Source organism: Eucyclogobius newberryi, unplaced genomic scaffold, assembly GCF_026437365.1.
Source record: "Eucyclogobius newberryi isolate DKJ021-1_F unplaced genomic scaffold, fEucNew1.0.hap1 SCAF_1, whole genome shotgun sequence".
In the NCBI taxonomy this organism is placed as follows: Eukaryota; Metazoa; Chordata; class Actinopteri; order Gobiiformes; family Gobiidae; genus Eucyclogobius; species Eucyclogobius newberryi.
In genome coordinates, this window is record NW_027315723.1 from 27,571,685 (window position 1) to 27,590,505 (window position 18,821).

General features: G+C 43.6%; 1 pseudogene; it reads left to right on the plus strand.

Annotated features, from left to right (window-relative positions):
• The first annotated feature begins 3,640 nt into the window (after positions 1-3,640).
• On the plus strand, positions 3,641-15,723 carry LOC140363590 (UDP-glucuronosyltransferase 2C1 pseudogene; annotated as a pseudogene).
• The last annotated feature ends 3,098 nt before the right edge of the window (positions 15,724-18,821 follow it).

An 18,821-nucleotide genomic window follows, 5' to 3' on the forward strand; every position in this document is an offset into this window, starting at 1 on the left:
GAGGCTGGAGGAGGTACAGCTTGGTTAGACCTGAGGACTCCAGGGCTCCACATCTTGAGTAATAGCACTGTTATTTCAGTATAAAAATGAGTCCAGAACAGAACTGTGGGTTAGGACTTGAGTGAGGGTAACAAAGTGTTAAATGAAAACCGCCTCATAAGTACTGACTTATACTTTTGGTTTGACTGGTCATGACTGATGTAGTTTAGAGTCACCTCAATTAAATTTGTTCGGTCCTGATTTGGTTTAAAATTTAGTAAGTGTAGAAAATGAAACACAACAAAAAGTGTTCATGAAAAGTAGCTTTTGGATGGAGAGATATACAGTAAGAAAGGCTGGGCGCCCCAAGGAGAGGCTGTGCCCATAGCCCACATCTGCCCTCCCAGAATGCACCAGGAAGTGTGCATTTATTTATGTGTGTGGTTACCATCTGGGCCGAACATCAGGGGCACGCCTGGACTGCTCAGTGAGCCAGTCCTCTTTTAATCTGCCCAGCACACTCTCCCCTCCGCCGAAGGTCACCGGCTCGGCAAGGACAGCACTGTCACCCCTGCACTGCGGACGGCGGGGGTCGGCCCGGGCCATCCATAATAGATGGCAGCTGGCTGTAGTGTATGTCTTCACTTTGCCTGGGGCAGCGGCGTTAGCCCATCGTTCATTCCCACTACTCGGCCGAGCTAATGTGCTGTGGTAATGCCTGTGTGAGTCAGGAGGAGCGCTCAGCCCCGTGTGTCCCGTAGATACCCAGAGTGTCCTGTCAGTGCCAAAACAGGACAGAAGGTGCTCCAACAAAGGAAACATTCATCTGGAGGTATCACAGCACGACCACAGCCGCGGCCTCATACATTAAGAGTTCACAGGCATAGTTAACAAGAGAAATGGGATGTGATGAACTTTAGTGGGACAGTCTGCCTTTGGGAACAAACAGACTTCAAATAACTCTTAAGCTGTCAGCAAACTGTCACAGACAACTCTGCCTTTTTAGATCAGTGTGAAAGCTTCAGCCTTTACATTACTAATATGTAAGATTGTTTTTTTAAATTTTCTTCTAGGAATGACATTGATTGGGGGAAATGGTCTCCAATATTGTAGTACTATGGCACATAAAGCCAATGACATACTGCAAATAAACAGAACATCTACTTTGACTCTGCTGTCACTCAAATCGAAATATAAAAAATGTCCCTTTTTTCTATAGATAAGTAGCACACTGTCCATCAAGCATTTTCAGTCAATGTATCTTTCTTTTCTTTCCAACTTTCCTGTGAGACCAAAATCATTTTAAATGCAAATGACCTAAATAAGATTAGCGAGGTAGGAAGTCCGCTCCCTGTTAATTATCGCACGCTGTAGTCAATTAACAACGCTAACGATGGGACACTTACTGAGCGTTAACCCAATTTACTACCGCTAAGAGCCAGTTGGACACAGTTGCAAGCGGTAACTCAGGGTGGAATCAGGAAGCTAAGGGGCTTAACTCTTTGTTGGTCGTGAGGCAACACACATCTACAGTAGATGCGCTTCTGACTAGATGGAGGCATTTGATCTTTCACGGTTTTTCATTTGAACACGGGGCATCATGTGGACGGAGCAGGAGCGGGCTTCATCTGGGGGTAATTAGGAGTTAGCAGGACACGTGAGCCGGATGATGCTCCCCAGCTAACAGCATTAGCCACAGCAGTGATAAAAGCGTGCTCCGATTTAACAGTTGTCACTAAACCTTGGCTGTGAGAGCCATGGGTGAGTGACAGGTCGAGACAAGGCCCCAGCACAGTCTGTGTGTAAAAATGTGTGCGCGCAGGTGCTGTGGCGTTTGAAACCTCCATCCATGCTCCTGTAGTGCAATGTAGTGATGAATCCAGAATTTATTTCAAATGTTCCCTTGTTTTAATACTACTGGTGTTAGACACATTTAGTGCAGTATGCGTAGGAGATACTTTTATATTTGGACACGGACAATCAGACTTGAAAGAGAGGAAGATAGCGGTACAGACTAGCTATTATTATATTTGTATTGTTTATATTTTTAACTTGCATCTGCTATTTAATAGGCTGTAGACGATTAAAGAAATGCCTTGTGCTTCAATTAGTTGACTAAAAGTGGGCAAAGTGCTGGCAAAAGCTGTCAATATTATCAGAATCTCCAAGAGTCCAAAAGAAATCATTACAAACCTGATAAAATGTAGATTCAACTTATAAACAAATGTGTAGACTAAGACTTCATTGACCGATTAAGCAATTAATGAAACATTTGTTTTCTCCATCTGTGGCATTTTCACCAGGGACATGCGGCTCACATGTTGGACTCTAAGGACTAAGAAGGCAAGAAGGAGAGTGGAGTGTGTTTAGGATGGGCTTTTTACCACTTGGTCATAGGCAAAAAAACACAGATAACACAAATGTCATGAATACGATTGGAGAATTCACAATGTTTTATTTATTTATTTATAAATGGTTTGGTAGCACTTTACAGCACATGAACTTAATGGTAATAGAATACAAATATATATATATATATATATATATATATATATATATATATATATATATATATATATAATACAAATAGGTATAGCATAGGCTTAGTCTTTAGCAAACATGTGAAAAATTTGAGAACCACTAAACTGTGGCGTTTTCTTTACTCCATCTGTGGCTTGTTTTCTTCATCTGTGGCGTTTTCTCCATCTGTGGCATTTTGTTTTCTCCATCTGTGACGTTTTCTCCATCTGTGGCGTTTTCTCCATCTGTGGCATTTTGTTTTCTCCATCTGTGACGTTTTCTCCATCTGTGGCGTTTTCTCCATCGGTGGCTTGTTTTCTCCATCTGTGGTGTTTTCTTCATCTGTGGCGTTTTCTCCATCTGTGGCATTTTTTCTTCTCCATCTGTGGTGTTTTCTTCATCTGTGGCGTTTTCTCTTCTCCATCTGTGGCGTTTTCTTATCTCCATCTGTGGCATTTTCTCTATCTGTGACGTTTTCTCCATCTTTGGTTTATTTTCTCCATCTGTGGCGTTTTCTCCATCAGTGGCGTTTTGTTTTTTCCATCTGTGGCATGGACATCATGATAAAGGAACTACATTCAAGAGGCCACAATATAACCGTTATACGCTCCAGTAAAAGCTGGTTCATCCAAGAGAATTCTTATTACAAGACAATTACAGTCGACATGGAAGGGGGGCTTGAGCAACAAGAGTTCATCATAAAGATTGTTTACAGTATCGTGAAACATGAGCGAGAGTCTTCTTCTTTGGTGACTTTTCTTCACTTATATGTATGGTTATTAACCACACTTCTAGAATATCCCAACGATATGTGCACATTTGTGTCAAATATCCTTGACAACGTAGAGCTAATAAGTTCATTGAAATCCAGCAAGTTTGAGCTTATGTTGACTGACCCCACCTGGGGAGGTGGGGTCATTTCAGCTAAATATCTGAAACTTCCGTTGATGTGCAATAGCCACCACATTATGTCAGTAGAGGGACATGTTCTCCTGGCTCCTTCCCCTGTCTCATATATTCCTTCAATAGGAACAGGCTATTCTGACCAGATGACTTTTCTCCAGAGAGTTAATAACATGCTTGTGCACATGACCACACATGCACTTTACACTCTTGTGGTCATACTCACATACCAGCCACTGTGTGAAAAATGTTTTGGATCAAGCATCAACTTTAATACTTTAGTGCTTGAAGCCGACATATGGTTAATGAGAGTGGACTTTGTGTTGGAGTTTCCTCGCTCGTCCTACGATGCCTAATGTTGTGTATGTGGGAGGATTCCAGTGTAGACCTGCTAATCCTCTTCCTCCACACCTTGAGGACTTTGTCCAGAGCTCTGGAGACCACGGAGTCATCCTGATGTCTATGGGCACATTTGTTGCTGTGACTGAGGAGATTGCTGCAGCTTTTGCCAAACTGCCACAGAAAGTCATTTGGAAGCACAGCGGCCCCAGACAAGCCACTTTGGAGAACAACACTTTACTTGTGGACTGGAGGCCTCAGAAGGACCTCCTAGGACATCCCAAAATCAGACTCTTTGTGACTCACGGGGGAATGAATGGACTCCAAGAAGCTATTTACCATGGAGTTCCTGTACTTGGTGTGCCTTTGTTCTTTGACCAATATGACAACTTAAGGCGCCTTCAAGAAAAGGGAGGGACTAAGATCTGTACTCTGTCCACAGTGGATGAAGATACGTTCCATAGTGATGTGGAGGAGGTCTTATCTGACCCAAAGTACAAGGAGAATATGCAAAAGCTGTCCAGGCTGCACAGAGACCAGCCATTAAAGCCCCTGGACAGCGCCGTCTTCTGGATAGAGTTTGTCATGAGACATAAAGGCGCCGCTCACCTCAGATCAGAGTCACACAGGTGGTCCTGCTTCTCTGTGGACGTGATGTTGTTCTTAAGTGGAGTTTTCTTTCTCACAGCGACTGGCGATTGCGCTGCCGTGAGACGTGTGTGCAATGTCTGTTCCCGAAAATCAAAGCGTAAGGTGGATTAATTAAAAATGTATTTGTTTTATTTGGGCTTTATTTTGGATGCAAGTTGAGAAAATGTGTTTTGGGATTAGTTTGGTACTCAATTTACATTTTGCATTTACTCTGTTGGAGAGTTTAAAAATTGTAAAGACTTTGATAATTGGCGATTTTTTGGCGATTTGAGAACGCAGGCGGAAGTGCGCATGCGCACTCCCCCGTGCGGACTGATACAACACACACGTGTGTTTGTTTATTAGCGCGACGGATCACATCGCATCTCTCGTCTCCCGTAGATTTCCGTCTATTTCTGAGTCAGCTCGAACTTTTTCTCCGTATTCATTTTTCCCCGTACACTGAGGGAACTATATTATGATAGATCAATGCGCTTAGACACGCGGAAATGTGGGGACCAGCCACACGAGGCTGCAGGTGAGCGGAAGGTGCGTTTTATGATTGATACGTGGCAGGACTAATCAGCAGTCCACGCCAGGAGGAAATAAGACTCAGATTTGGGCCAAAAAAATCGTCCATTCAACCTTTAAGGGAGTGTCTGCAGAGCCGCGGCGCGCGGCCAAAACTGCGCCGCTATTTGACCGCGTTTTAGCGCCGTTTTAGACCGCGCCGGGTTAAGGTTAGGGTTAGGGTTAGGGTTAAGGTTAGGGTTAGGGTTAAGGTTAGGGTTAAGGTTAGGGTTAGGGTTAAGGTTAGGGTTAGGGTTTAGGTTAAGGTTAAGGTTAGGGTTAGGGTTAGGGTTAGGGTTAGGGTTAGGGTTAAGGTTAAGGTTAAGGTTAAGGTTAGGGTTAGGGTTAGGGTTAAGGTTAGGGTTAGGGTTAGGGTTAAGGTTAGGGTTAGGGTTAAGGTTAGGGTTAAGGTTAGGGTTAGGGTTAAGGTTAGGGTTAGGGTTTAGGTTAAGGTTAAGGTTAGGGTTAGGGTTAGGGTTAGGGTTAGGGTTAAGGTTAAGGTTAAGGTTAAGGTTAGGGTTAGGGTTAGGGTTAAGGTTAAGGTTAGGGTTAGGGTTAAGGTTAGGGTTAGGGTTAGGGTTAGGGTTAAGGTTAGGGTTAGGGTTAGGGTTAGGGTTAAGGTTAGGGTTAAGGTTAGGGTTAGGGTTAAGGTTAAGGTTAGGGTTAGGGTTAGGGTTAAGGTTAAGGTTAGGGTTAGCCATGAGGCTATAACGGGCAGGGTTAGGGTTAGGGTTAGGGTTAGGGTTAGCCATGAGGCTATAACGGGCTTTGAGGGAAATGCCGCGGTCCCTGAAACTGCGTGGCAATTTGACCGCGCCGCGGCTGTCCAGCCACGGCCTAATATTAATGATTTAAAAAGATATCAGTAGATATTTAACTTTGGAAGCGTACTTTGAACTTTGAAACGTGTAGTGATTAAAAAAAACATAAAAAGAGATGGAAAATTCAAAAACGGTTGGAATAAAATCAACACTGCACATGGTTATATTTCTATTTGAATGCATGCATGCACCTGCTATGCAATAGGTAAAATGGTAGTAATATATAAATACACTATTATAAATAATTATGACAATGATTAAAATTAATCAATTTTATAAAAAACCTTTATACCATGAACTAAATTAAAATAATATCTAAACAAACAAGAAACTAAAATAACAAATTAATATATATATATATATATATATATATATATATATATATATATATATATATATATATATATATATATATAAAACAATTGATATTATATATACAATAAATATATTAATAACACTAAAAACGAATAATAATTAAATAATAATAATAACAATTTTCGGAAAGAAAATATAAGTCCTACTAAAACGTTTTGAAATACTGGTGTTGTTTTCCTTTCGTCCATTTTTCTTCTGATGTATCAATGTTTTTGTGTGTGAATGTGAGGTGGAGGGCTGGGTATAGTAATTTATTTCTTTTTGTTTTGTGACTGTTTTGTTACGCAAATTTTGCTAATATTGTATTGTAAAAAATAAATAAAAAAATAAGTTGTTGGGCAGTTTACAGAATATTGTATAATTTCTTAGTTTGTTGCAATGGCGATTTGGCTAAATGTACCTTAATTCCCATATATCTTACATTTTTAATCCTAATTCTTATTATTTACCCTTTTTGATCGAGTTAGTCAAGGTGTTACCCGACACACACTTGAAACCTAAATCTCCCCATGTTAAAAGAGTATATAGCGAGAGGACATGTGCATTAGTCAAATGAGGTCAGGGGTCAGGGGTCAGAGGGAGACTGGGCTCACATGGAGGAGATGTGATATGAAGTGAACTCATTATCGAGGACATTCATCTAAACAGGTTTTTCAGTTATTTCTTTTTGACTTTATTCAAACCTTCCATTGGCCCGTCTTTGAGTCTTTAAAGTTCTGATGTTTTTGTCATTTTGTCTTAGTTCGGTGGTGTAGAACCTGCGGTAAATATTTATCACAGTTTTACCTCCGTTAAGTTGAGGTTTGGGATGAAACCTTGAAAAATAAAGAGTTTAACATGACAGAAAGTAGAGCCAAATCCCTCTGTGATGTCATCAATGTGACAGGCTGCGTCCGAATGTCCACGCTATTACCTGCACACAGCATTTTGTGATGCAGTCCGAATGTCCAGCAGGTGAAAAACTACTGCACTCAAAATTTCCCACAATGCACCATGAAAAGTAGAGTACAGCGATGGCCACTAGACCGGTCAATATAGACCACAATGCATTGCGAGAGTTGAAAAAAAAGGTTTAACTGGACCCAACAGACTGAAGCAGAAGCAGTTTAAATGCACTGTCGACTCCAGAATATGAACCAAACACTCTTAAATAAACGGTTACGCCAAAAAGTCGCTAGCGTTAGCCGCTAACTTTAGCTTGAGTCACCGTCACAGGCAAAACGTTGAATAATTTCTGTCTGTTGTTAAATGTGAGATCCATGACTTATGTGGTGATTATTAGTCTATAAATTTGTGACAGGACAAATTTGACCAATATTTTTGCAGAAATAAGAGTTTTACTGACAATTCTTTTCACCCGCGGCGAGGAGGAAGTAGTGAGCTGTCCGAAGCGCACTGGAGGAGGGGTCAGGGGACCAGTGTGGACATTCGGACAGAGCCACAGTTTACACTTAAACTGACACACTTTTCTGAGAGTTTAAATTATTACTCAACAAAATAAAGTTGTGTGTCATTTATGTGGATTTTGGCTCTTGTTTACAGTCTGGTTGCTAGGTAACAGTTGAGCGGAATTACCTCTACCTATGTCATATGTATGCTCACGTCCAACCAGGAAGTACAATTATAAACTTTACAAAAATGATCAAACTGAGGCCAAGAATGTGACTGTTTCTGACATAATAATGTAAATTAGTCTCAATACGAACTTTGCTAACCACTTTTTACATTTAATTTGTTTTAAATTGTTGTGTTTTCATTCTGTTTGGTGACAATTCAATAATCTACAGGCAAACGCTACATGTAAAATAGGTTTTGCATCGAACTAAAGGTTGTGTTCGAACGTTTCCGTGGAGAATTTCAGGTAAACAACAGCGGAGAGAGATCAAATCTGACACTTTTTACGTCAGGGTTTGTCGGTAAAGATTAGCGATTCTAAACAGCTAAAGAACTAGTGAGGTAGACCTTCTCTCTACAGGCAATAGCATGGATTTGTAGATCATTCGGTGACTTTATTTAGAGAGATATTGTCTGTATACTACAAATGGTTTATCGTCTCACTGTAATCCCAACGTAATCGCTGTAAACACAAACGAGAGCCTTGTCTTTTCAACACGCTATAGCATATACTGTTGCTCTTTCGGCTGATTCCACGTCCAAGTCGGGTTGTCGTCCTTGTCCAAAATGTGTCTCTTTGTTCTGCCGCACTTCCCTGAATCACCTGCAGCTCCATCCAACCACACATTACAACACCCCTCTCTGTGACTCCAGCTGTTGATATGCAGGCCTCTTTATCAGAGTGCACCCGGCTCCAAAACGCCACATCTGCCCCGTGAACATAAATCATCATCAGAGCAGCCCGGCCCACCCATTTCATCTGTGTAACCAGAGATCCGAGCGTCAGCAGGAAGTGTTTCGGTGCGGGCGAACTATTGAACATTGATCTGGCGCCATTGATCCGAGCCCGTCCCTCCCTCTTCGGACACTCCCCTCCCATCGGATGTGCGCTGTAATCTGCGGATTCAGTCGCGCCGGCCGCCTCCCTCCGGAACGCGCACATAACACGGGATAATGAGAATAAATGACAGTTGTGGCTGCCACGGCTAATTCTTCACCCGCGTTGATTTCTCGTCTTCAGTCAATATTTCTGACATCAGCTGCACGGATCACCTTGAAGAACGCGGGGAAATGTGTCTAAAACTAACTTGATTTGTGGCTGTTGTATTGCACTCTTTACTCGCTGACATAATTAGCCCTTTACAGTGTGGAATCTGCTACTGTATATGTTTACCTCCAGTGTAATGGGATTGGGAAGATTTACGTCCCATAGTTCAGCATTTATGTCTTTATCTGTGGCGCAACAGCTCGACTGTAAAAGGCTCAACTGTGTGATGAGCGGATCAATAAACACGTAATTTACAAACTAGAGGGCAGCTAATCAATGCGTATGAAAGAGTATGAAATATATATTAGAGGAACGGTGCTACAGTGCTGACCACAGACTCAGATTAATGGTCGAGTCATTTATTTTTGTCACTATTGATTATTCAATCCACAGAGTTCACCGGAATCGTCCATCTTGTCTTCCTCTGTTCACTCCGTCTTCTTCTTGGTGCTGATTTATGATGTCAGCGGTCCAGGGAGCAGTGCTGGTTAAACACCTCGCAGACGAATAAAAGGAATCAGAACCAAACAGCTGCTAATGTGAGGTGGAACATTCGCGGTTTGTTTGCGCATGGGTCAATGTTTGGCATTGCACTTTTACTTTGCCTTTTAAGGTTTCACATTATTAATATCCTTTGACTCTCTGTTTTTGAGAGATGAATTTAGAGTTACTAAATTCCTTGTAAGCTCTCATAAATAAAACAGGATGGTAATAAACTGGCAGTGTAGTCTTAGGGCAGCAGGTCTTTAGTCGATTCATCGCTCAATAGTGTCTCAGCCGATCAAAATGTTTCTTTAGTCAACTCATTATTTTACTGCGATTGACTAAGATGTATAAAGAACCACCAGGTTTTGCTGAATTTGTTATAATAATATGTAAGTTTATTCTATTTCTACTTACAAGTGTATGTATTGGTAACTTTTCTGTATAAATAGTTGTATCTGAGTGTGGTCTTTGAGTACAGTTTAGGTCAAATACAAGCTCATAGAGATACTAAGTACTTTTAAGTGCCACACCTTGTACCTTATAATTGTTGCACAAGGCTTGTTTTTAAGTTTAGCCCTATAAGTAATAAGGTGAAGACATTCCACTTTATTACTTATAGCACATAGTGTTTCACAGCCCTCACATTTGTGCTATTCTATGGATCTCAATCTCACATAAAGTATATTATAAATGTTTATGGATTGTTAGTGACCAATTAAGTAAGGCTTTATTAACAAAGCACCTTTCACAGACAAGAATACACCTAGTGCTGTACAGAGCGCTGTAATAAATGACAACTAAAACAATTGATCTTAGAATATATAGAAAGGAAAACCTAGTCAACCCAATGCTTGTCTTTAGCTGCTTTTTGAAAGAATCTACCATACGCATTATAAATATCTAATAACCTAATAACTGTTCAGATTTATCCTATATCTATGAATAATATGCATTCAAATTCAAGTATAAACATTGGAATGAGGCCTTAGTTAACCACAGGTGAACAGTGAACATCAGGACTTTACTCATTTGTTTCTTTGCCACGTCCAAGTCTGAAGTCCGAGCACCAAATCCAATCACTGTGTTTAATATTTTTGTCTTTTTATCCACCCCAAACTCCTCTGGTTATTGCTTGTCATTAGAATAACAAATGCATGGCGGCTCCTGATTCAGTGTGGCGCTCTGGCCCCTGATGTATATTAATCCCACTGCACTGCACCTCTTACATGGGGTTCATCACTCATCGGGGTAAAAGAGGCAGAATTGAAAAGCGGGCCTTGTTTTAGCTGGAGCCCGGCTCGCAGTCATTTATTGAGTCTGGAGACGGGGCGGCCTCACTGCTCGTCCTTCACCCCCTCTTGCAATGCCAACCTCTATTAGACGCTTAAGTGTGTTTGGGAGTTTGGAAAGCTTGCTGTTGTTTACATGAAGGTAAACAGTTTAGAAAATGCTTCAAAATGTCTCTCGGTGTGTACAGATACTTCATCTTTTTCACTGGTGGAATGTATAAAATGTATCTGTACGTTACAAGTTTACAGCGGAGGCTTTTTACTTCAGTACATTTGAGAGCAGTAGCTGTACTTTCTACTCCACTACAGATTTTAATGGGAGCCTCTGTTGACTGAAAATCTTGATCTTTATCCACATTTGAATCTAACAAAGAATCATATGAAAATGGTCTGTGGTTTTAAATGTAGTTTCTTAGATGTTTTTTGTAAATATTTTTGCAATATTCTTGCAGTGCAAGTTTCCCACTTTGGCCCAGGTCACCCTCAAAAAAGAGGTTTCAATCTCCACCAGTGAGAAAAAATCTTAATAAACAGATAACAAAAAAATAAGATGCTACTTTTACTTTAAGTAGATTATTTCACTCCTGTTTTTGTACGAAAAATGTCATCCATCCTTTTTTTTGAGTTTTGTTGCTGTCTTTTATTTAGATTTGAGTATTTGCATTTCACTTCATGCATATTTTTAATCATGCTCGGCCCTTTTGGCAGTTTGGTCTGCAGTGGTTCTTCTTGAGTGAGTGCTGTGGCTTCGGGCAGGGTAAAGTGATGACTGCTTTGACAGATTGTCCTCCAGCACACTGCGAGCACTTCTCCCAGACACGCGGCCCGTCCCTTTTTCATCTCCTCCTGAGTGGACGTGAGGGCTCACCAGCGCTGCAAGACAAATAACACTTCTGCTGCACCATCGGTCTTCCCGGCAACAAGGTGGAGCCAGGTCTGCGCTGTCTGAGTCCATGTAGCTCTGGACTCTGCTGTAAATGTGTTTGCGTGTGGACTTTACTGCTGCGTCTCTGCCGTAGATGGAGATTGTTGTTCGTTTTACTCTGTAGCTTGAAGTATTTGATTGGATAAGTTGAACTGAACTGAGTGGTGAACGTGGGCGTAAGAAGCTTTATTCTTAAAGGTTGAATGGACGATTTTTTTGGCCCAAATCTAAGTCTTATTTCCTCGTGGCTTGGACTGCCGATTAGTCCTGCCACGTATCAATCATAAAACGCACCTACTGCTCACCTGCAGCCGCGTGTGGCTGGTCCTCCGGGAGCAGCACGGTCCCGCGTGTCTAAGCGCATTGATCTATCATAATATAGTTCCCTCAGTGTACGGGACAAAATTAGGACAGAGAAAGACTGTTCGAGCTGTCTCAGAAGAAGACGGAAATCTACGGGAGACGAGCGATGTGATGCGCTCCGTTGCGCTAATAAACAAACACACGTGTGTGTTGTATCAGTCCGCACGGGGGAGTGCGCATGCGCACTTCCGCCTGCGTTCTCAAATCGCCGAAAAATCTTCCATTGCGCCTTTAAGTACATGTAAAAGGAGGGTTTCACTTCACTTAACTACACTTTTTACTAAATACAGGAACAAATAGAACTATAACCTCTTGAATTAAGACTGAGGCTGAATAAGGCTGCAACAAGTTAAGCAATTAATCGAAACTAATCGACAATTGTGATCGTTTTCAACGCGGACTGATACAACACACACGTGCGTTTGTTTATCAGCGCGACGGATCACATCGCATCTCTCGTCTCCTGTAGATTTCCGTCTTCTTCTGAGTCAGCTCGAACTGTCTTTCTCCGTCCTAATTTTGTCCCGTACACTGAGGGAACTATATTATGATAGATCAATGCGCTTAGACACAGGGAAACATGCTGCTCTCGGGGGACAAGCCAAACGTGCGTTTTATGATTGATACATTGCAGGACTAATCGGCAGTCCACGCCACGAGCAAATAAGACTCAAATTTGGGTAAAAAAATCGTCCATTCAACCTTTAATCTGGGTCAAATTGAGAAAATATCTGATATTTACAGGCATTTCCCGTTCTAATCAACTAATTGATTAATCAAAAGAATAATCGCTAAACTAATCAATTAGCAAAATGATTGTTAGTTGCAGCCCTAATTTAAAATAAACTATGAGTTTGTTATGAATTGAGTCTTTGTTCATGCTTTATTAAGGCTAATTAGTGTAGTTATTATGGCCGGTAAAATCGACTTTCCCCTCTGTCGACTTATGGGGGATGAGCCCGATGTGGGTGGTGTCATCCACAAACTTGATCAGTTTTACGGAGTCGTGGCCTCTCCTCAGCGCTGTACCTCAGTGAAGACAATAACCTGCAGTAGATGCTCCACTCCTCAGCGCTGCACCTCAGTGAAGACAATAACCTGCAGTAGATGCTCCACTCCTCAGCGCTGTACCTCAGTGAAGACAATAACCTGCAGTAGATGCTCCACTCCTCAGCGCTGTACCTCAGTGAAGACAATAACCTGCAGTAGATGCTCCACTCCTCAGCGCTGCACCTCAGTGAAGACAATAACCTGCAGTAGATGCTCCACTCCTCAGCGCTGTACCTCAGTGAAGACAATAACCTGCAGTAGATGCTCCACTCCTCAGCGCTGCACCTCAGTGAAGACAATGACCTGCAGTAGATGCTCCACTCCTCAGCGCTGCACCTCAGTGAAGACAATAACCTGCAGTAGATGCTCCACTCCTCAGCGCTGTACCTCAGTGAAGACAATAACCTGCAGTAGATGCTCCACTCCTCAGCGCTGTACCTCAGTGAAGACAATAACCTGCAGTAGATGCTCCACTCCTCAGCGCTGCACCTGAGTGAAGACAATAACCTGCAGTAGATGCTCCACTCCTCAGCGCTGTACCTCAGTGAAGACAATAACCTGCAGTCGATGCTCCACTCCTCAGCGCTGCACCTCAGTGAAGACAATAACCTGCAGTAGATGCTCCACTCCTCAGCGCTGTACCTCAGTGAAGACAATAACCTGCAGTAGATGCTCCACTCCTCAGCGCTGCACCTCAGTGAAGACAATAACCTGCAGTAGATGCTCCACTCCTCAGCGCTGTACCTCAGTGAAGACAATAACCTGCAGTAGATGCTCCACTCCTCAGCGCTGCACCTCAGTGAAGACAATGACCTGCAGTAGATGCTCCACTCCTCAGCGCTGCACCTCAGTGAAGACAATAACCTGCAGTAGATGCTCCACTCCTCAGCGCTGTACCTCAGTGAAGACAATAACCTGCAGTAGATGCTCCACTCCTCAGCGCTGCACCTCAGTGAAGACAATAACCTGCAGTAGATGCTCCACTCCTCAGCGCTGCACCTCAGTGAAGACAATAACCTGCAGTAGATGCTCCACTCCTCAGCGCTGCACCTGAGTGAAGACAATAACCTGCAGTAGATGCTCCACTCCTCAGCGCTGCACTTGAGTGAAGACAATAACCTGCAGTCGATGCTCCACTCCTCAGCGCTGCACCTCAGTAAAGACAATAACCTGCAGTAGATGCTCCACTCCTCAGCGCTGCACCTCAGTGAAGACAATAACCTGCAGTAGATGCTCCACTCCTCAGCGCTGTACCTCAGTGAAGACAATAACCTGCAGTAGATGCTCCACTCCTCAGCGCTGCACCTCAGTGAAGACAATAACCTGCAGTAGATGCTCCACTCCTCAGCGCTGCACCTGAGTGAAGACAATAACCTGCAGTAGATGCTCCACTCCTCAGCGCTGCACCTGAGTGAAGACAATAACCTGCAGTAGATGCTCCACTCCTCAGCGCTGCACCTCAGTGAAGACAATAACCTGCAGTAGATGCTCCACTCCTCAGCGCTGCACCTCAGTGAAGACAATAACCTGCAGTAGATGCTCCACTCCTCAGCGCTGCACCTCAGTGAAGACAATAACCTGCAGTAGATGCTCCACTCCTCAGCGCTGTACCTCAGTGAAGACAATAACCTGCAGTAGATGCTCCACTCCTCAGCGCTGCACCTGAGTGAAGACAATAACCTGCAGTAGATGCTCCACTCCTCAGCGCTGCACCTGAGTGAAGACAATAACCTGCAGTAGATGCTCCACTCCTCAGCGCTGTACCTCAGTGAAGACAATAACCTGCAGTAGATGCTCCACTCCTCAGCGCTGCACCTCAGTGAAGACAATAACCTGCAGTAGATGCTCCACTCCTCAGCGCTGTACCTCAGTGAAGACAATAACCTGCAGTCGATGCTCCACTCCTCAGCGCTGCACCTCAGTGAAGACAATAACCTGCAGTAGATGCTCCACTCCTCAGCGCTGCACCTCAGTGAAGACAATAACCTGCAGTAGATGCTCCACTCCTCAGCGCTGCACCTCAGTGAAGACAATAACCTGCAGTAGATGCTCCACTCCTCAGCGCTGCACCTCAGTGAAGACAATAACCTGCAGTAGATGCTCCACTCCTCAGCGCTGCACCTCAGTAAAGACAATAACCTGCAGTAGATGCTCCACTCCTCAGCGCTGCACCTCAGTGAAGACAATAACCTGCAGTAGATGCTCCACTCCTCAGCGCTGTACCTCAGTGAAGACAATAACCTGCAGTAGATGCTCCACTCCTCAGCGCTGCACCTCAGTGAAGACAATGACCTGCAGTAGATGCTCCACTCCTCAGCGCTGTACCTCAGTGAAGACAATAACCTGCAGTAGATGCTCCACTCCTCAGCGCTGCACCTCAGTGAAGACAATAACCTGCAGTAGATGCTCCACTCCTCAGCGCTGCACCTCAGTGAAGACAATGACCTGCAGTAGATGCTCCACTCCTCAGCGCTGTACCTCAGTGAAGACAATGACCTGCAGTAGATGCTCCACTCCTCAGCGCTGTACCTCAGTGAAGACAATAACCTGCAGTAGATGCTCCACTCCTCAGCGCTGCACCTCAGTGAAGACAATAACCTGCAGTAGATGCTCCACTCCTCAGCGCTGCACCTCAGTGAAGACAATAACCTGCAGTAGATGCTCCACTCCTCAGCGCTGTACCTCAGTGAAGACAATAACCTGCAGTAGATGCTCCACTCCTCAGCGCTGCACCTGAGTGAAGACAATAACCTGCAGTCGATGCTCCACTCCTCAGCGCTGCACCTGAGTGAAGACAATAACCTGCAGTAGATGCTCCACTCCTCAGCGCTGTACCTCAGTGAAGACAATAACCTGCAGTAGATGCTCCACTCCTCAGCGCTGCACCTCAGTGAAGACAATAACCTGCAGTAGATGCTCCACTCCTCAGCGCTGCACCTCAGTGAAGACAATAACCTGCAGTAGATGCTCCACTCCTCAGCGCTGCACCTCAGTGAAGACAATAACCTGCAGTAGATGCTCCACTCCTCAGCGCTGTACCTCAGTGAAGACAATAACCTGCAGTAGATGCTCCACTCCTCAGCGCTGCACCTCAGTGAAGACAATAACCTGCAGTAGATGCTCCACTCCTCAGCGCTGTACCTCAGTGAAGACAATAACCTGCAGTAGATGCTCCACTCCTCAGCGCTGCACCTCAGTGAAGACAATAACCTGCAGTAGATGCTCCACTCCTCAGCGCTGTACCTCAGTGAAGACAATAACCTGCAGTAGATGCTCCACTCCTCAGCGCTGCACCTGAGTGAAGACAATAACCTGCAGTCGATGCTCCACTCCTCAGCGCTGCACCTGAGTGAAGACAATAACCTGCAGTAGATGCTCCACTCCTCAGCGCTGTACCTCAGTGAAGACAATAACCTGCAGTAGATGCTCCACTCCTCAGCGCTGCACCTGAGTGAAGACAATAACCTGCAGTAGATGCTCCACTCCTCAGCGCTGCACCTCAGTGAAGACAATAACCTGCAGTAGATGCTCCACTCCTCAGCGCTGCACCTCAGTGAAGACAATAACCTGCAGTAGATGCTCCACTCCTCAGCGCTGCACCTCAGTGAAGACAATAACCTGCAGTAGATGCTCCACTCCTCAGCGCTGCACCTCAGTGAAGACAATAACCTGCAGTAGATGCTCCACTCCTCAGCGCTGTACCTCAGTGAAGACAATAACCTGCAGTAGATGCTCCACTCCTCAGCGCTGCACCTCAGTGAAGACAATAACCTGCAGTAGATGCTCCACTCCTCAGCGCTGCACCTGGTCCTCAGGAGGCTGTTGGTGTGACTGTGCCGTATAAAAGCGTCTTGTCTCATGACTCGCTCACTTCAGACGCACTCCCGGGGAATCCTGAGGCCACGCTCCCTCAGCCGGCGCCACAGGCAATTACCACCGTTTGAAATGCAAATGTCTGCCGTGTACACGTGTTTCAGTGTGTGGATACTCATGAGCTGGTTTATACTTTACCCAATGTGTCCGCGCGCTGTGGATGTGTGCGCGTGTCCCGGGTAACTTATCTTAAAAGCACAAGGCCCAGTGGTGCCCCGGCGCAGCAGCAGCAGTCAAATACAATCACATCTGAGAGCGCCGCTGCCTTGTGCACGCGCCATAAACGGCTCCCTCCAAAACAGCAGCCGACAAAGAACATACCTTCAATTAGCCAAACCATTAACATTTTAGAGGAAGTCTGTGTTTGGGTCCCCTGGGCGACCCGCACTCGCAACCAGCCGCCTTTTCATATTCAAATCCGACACATAAAAGTTAGCCATTTCTAATCCTAAAAATGGCTCTTTTACCATTTTGTCAGGAGAAAGCGGCTGAAGTTATAGTAGATATAATTGCCGGGTTATGTTTAACAGTTATCCTGGGCCACGAGTGCTCCAGAGCGCTCGCACGGCACCTGAATATCACATTTTATTTACATTTAACCTGGTTCAGCATGGAAGCGGTTGCAGCAGCTGTGAACACTGTCTTTGGGCCAGTTTCAGTTGGCAATAGACTAAAATGTCTTTATAAAGTGTAACTAACTTCTGCTGCACAATCGTATGTACACAGTCAAATCATCCAATTAGCTTCAATGTTTAAAAAGTGAATTCATTTTGATAAATCGTTTGACCACTAATTACTATGAAGCAACTCTTACATCAGTCTGAAATATTTTATAGTGCAATGCTTTTATATTATTGTTTTATATAGTATTTATTTTGTTCAAAACAAGACAAAGAGATCTCATTAGTGACATTTAGTTAAACATGCCAAAGATGAATGTAAAGGAGCAGAAAGAAGAGTTCTGATGTTATCTGCCCCTTTGATCAACCGTCATGTTAAATTATAGAAACAAACGCAAAACAACTTAACAAAAATACCACAAGGAACAGTTTTTATTTCATTCATTTTCATTTCTCAGCCCTGGCAAAAGGCAAAAAGGCAACGAGCCACAGTTAAACACAAGAGTACTTTCTGTTCTCATTAATAATTTGTTGTGTTAAATGTCCTAATTTAGTTATTACTTTTCAATTTTGTGTATTAAATAGTCTTAAAAAGGTATACATTTTTTCCTGAGGCTCCCTGCACACCTCTTATACTGATACTTTACACTATTTTGCATTTAAATACATTGCAGCCAACCACAGATCAGTTTTTCATACTCACAAATTATGATTGATTTTAAGTATTTTTAAAACCCGTCATTGTTCTTTTTCAGGATTACTCCATACATGAACTCCTCTAATACTTCGTTCCATTACTTAGGTTCTGAATCTTGTTTTTATTTTGTAATTTTTTTTAAGTTAAAAGGGCATTTTCAGTGTTGAGACTTTTGAGATTTGAAGCTGGCACAAAGCTGTAAGTTTTGGTCTTTTCTAATTCTCGGGGCTGTTAGTCACACTAACACTAACCTACATTCATTTAAACGAGCGCCTCTCAGGGGGAAGCCTCAACGCTTCAGTGCGTCCGCGGTCATTATTATGTTGCTGTGGTTTGATCTTCTCCATAAGCGACGCCTCTATTGATTTGTTTCATTTTTGTGTCTGGCTGCTGTCACTTTACCGTGCCGTCATCGCGCCGCTCGGACAAGGGTTGTGCTTCCGATGCATTCTGTGACTGTTCAGCGAGTGTTTGGCCTAAACTTTGAGTGAACCTGGCGTCGAAGCAGAAGGGGCTTTTAAACACTTAACCTCTGGCCAGGAGCGTCTTTGTCTTCACTCATAAATGCAGAAGGCCAGACTGTAACCTCATTATGTTCTGTGCGATGGCAGTAAAGGCACGTTGTGGTGAGATGTGAAAGAACTCGACTGAGAAGGGTTGAAAACACTATTGTGCAATGTGTTTTAGCATTGAATATAGTAAAGCCCCATCTTCATACT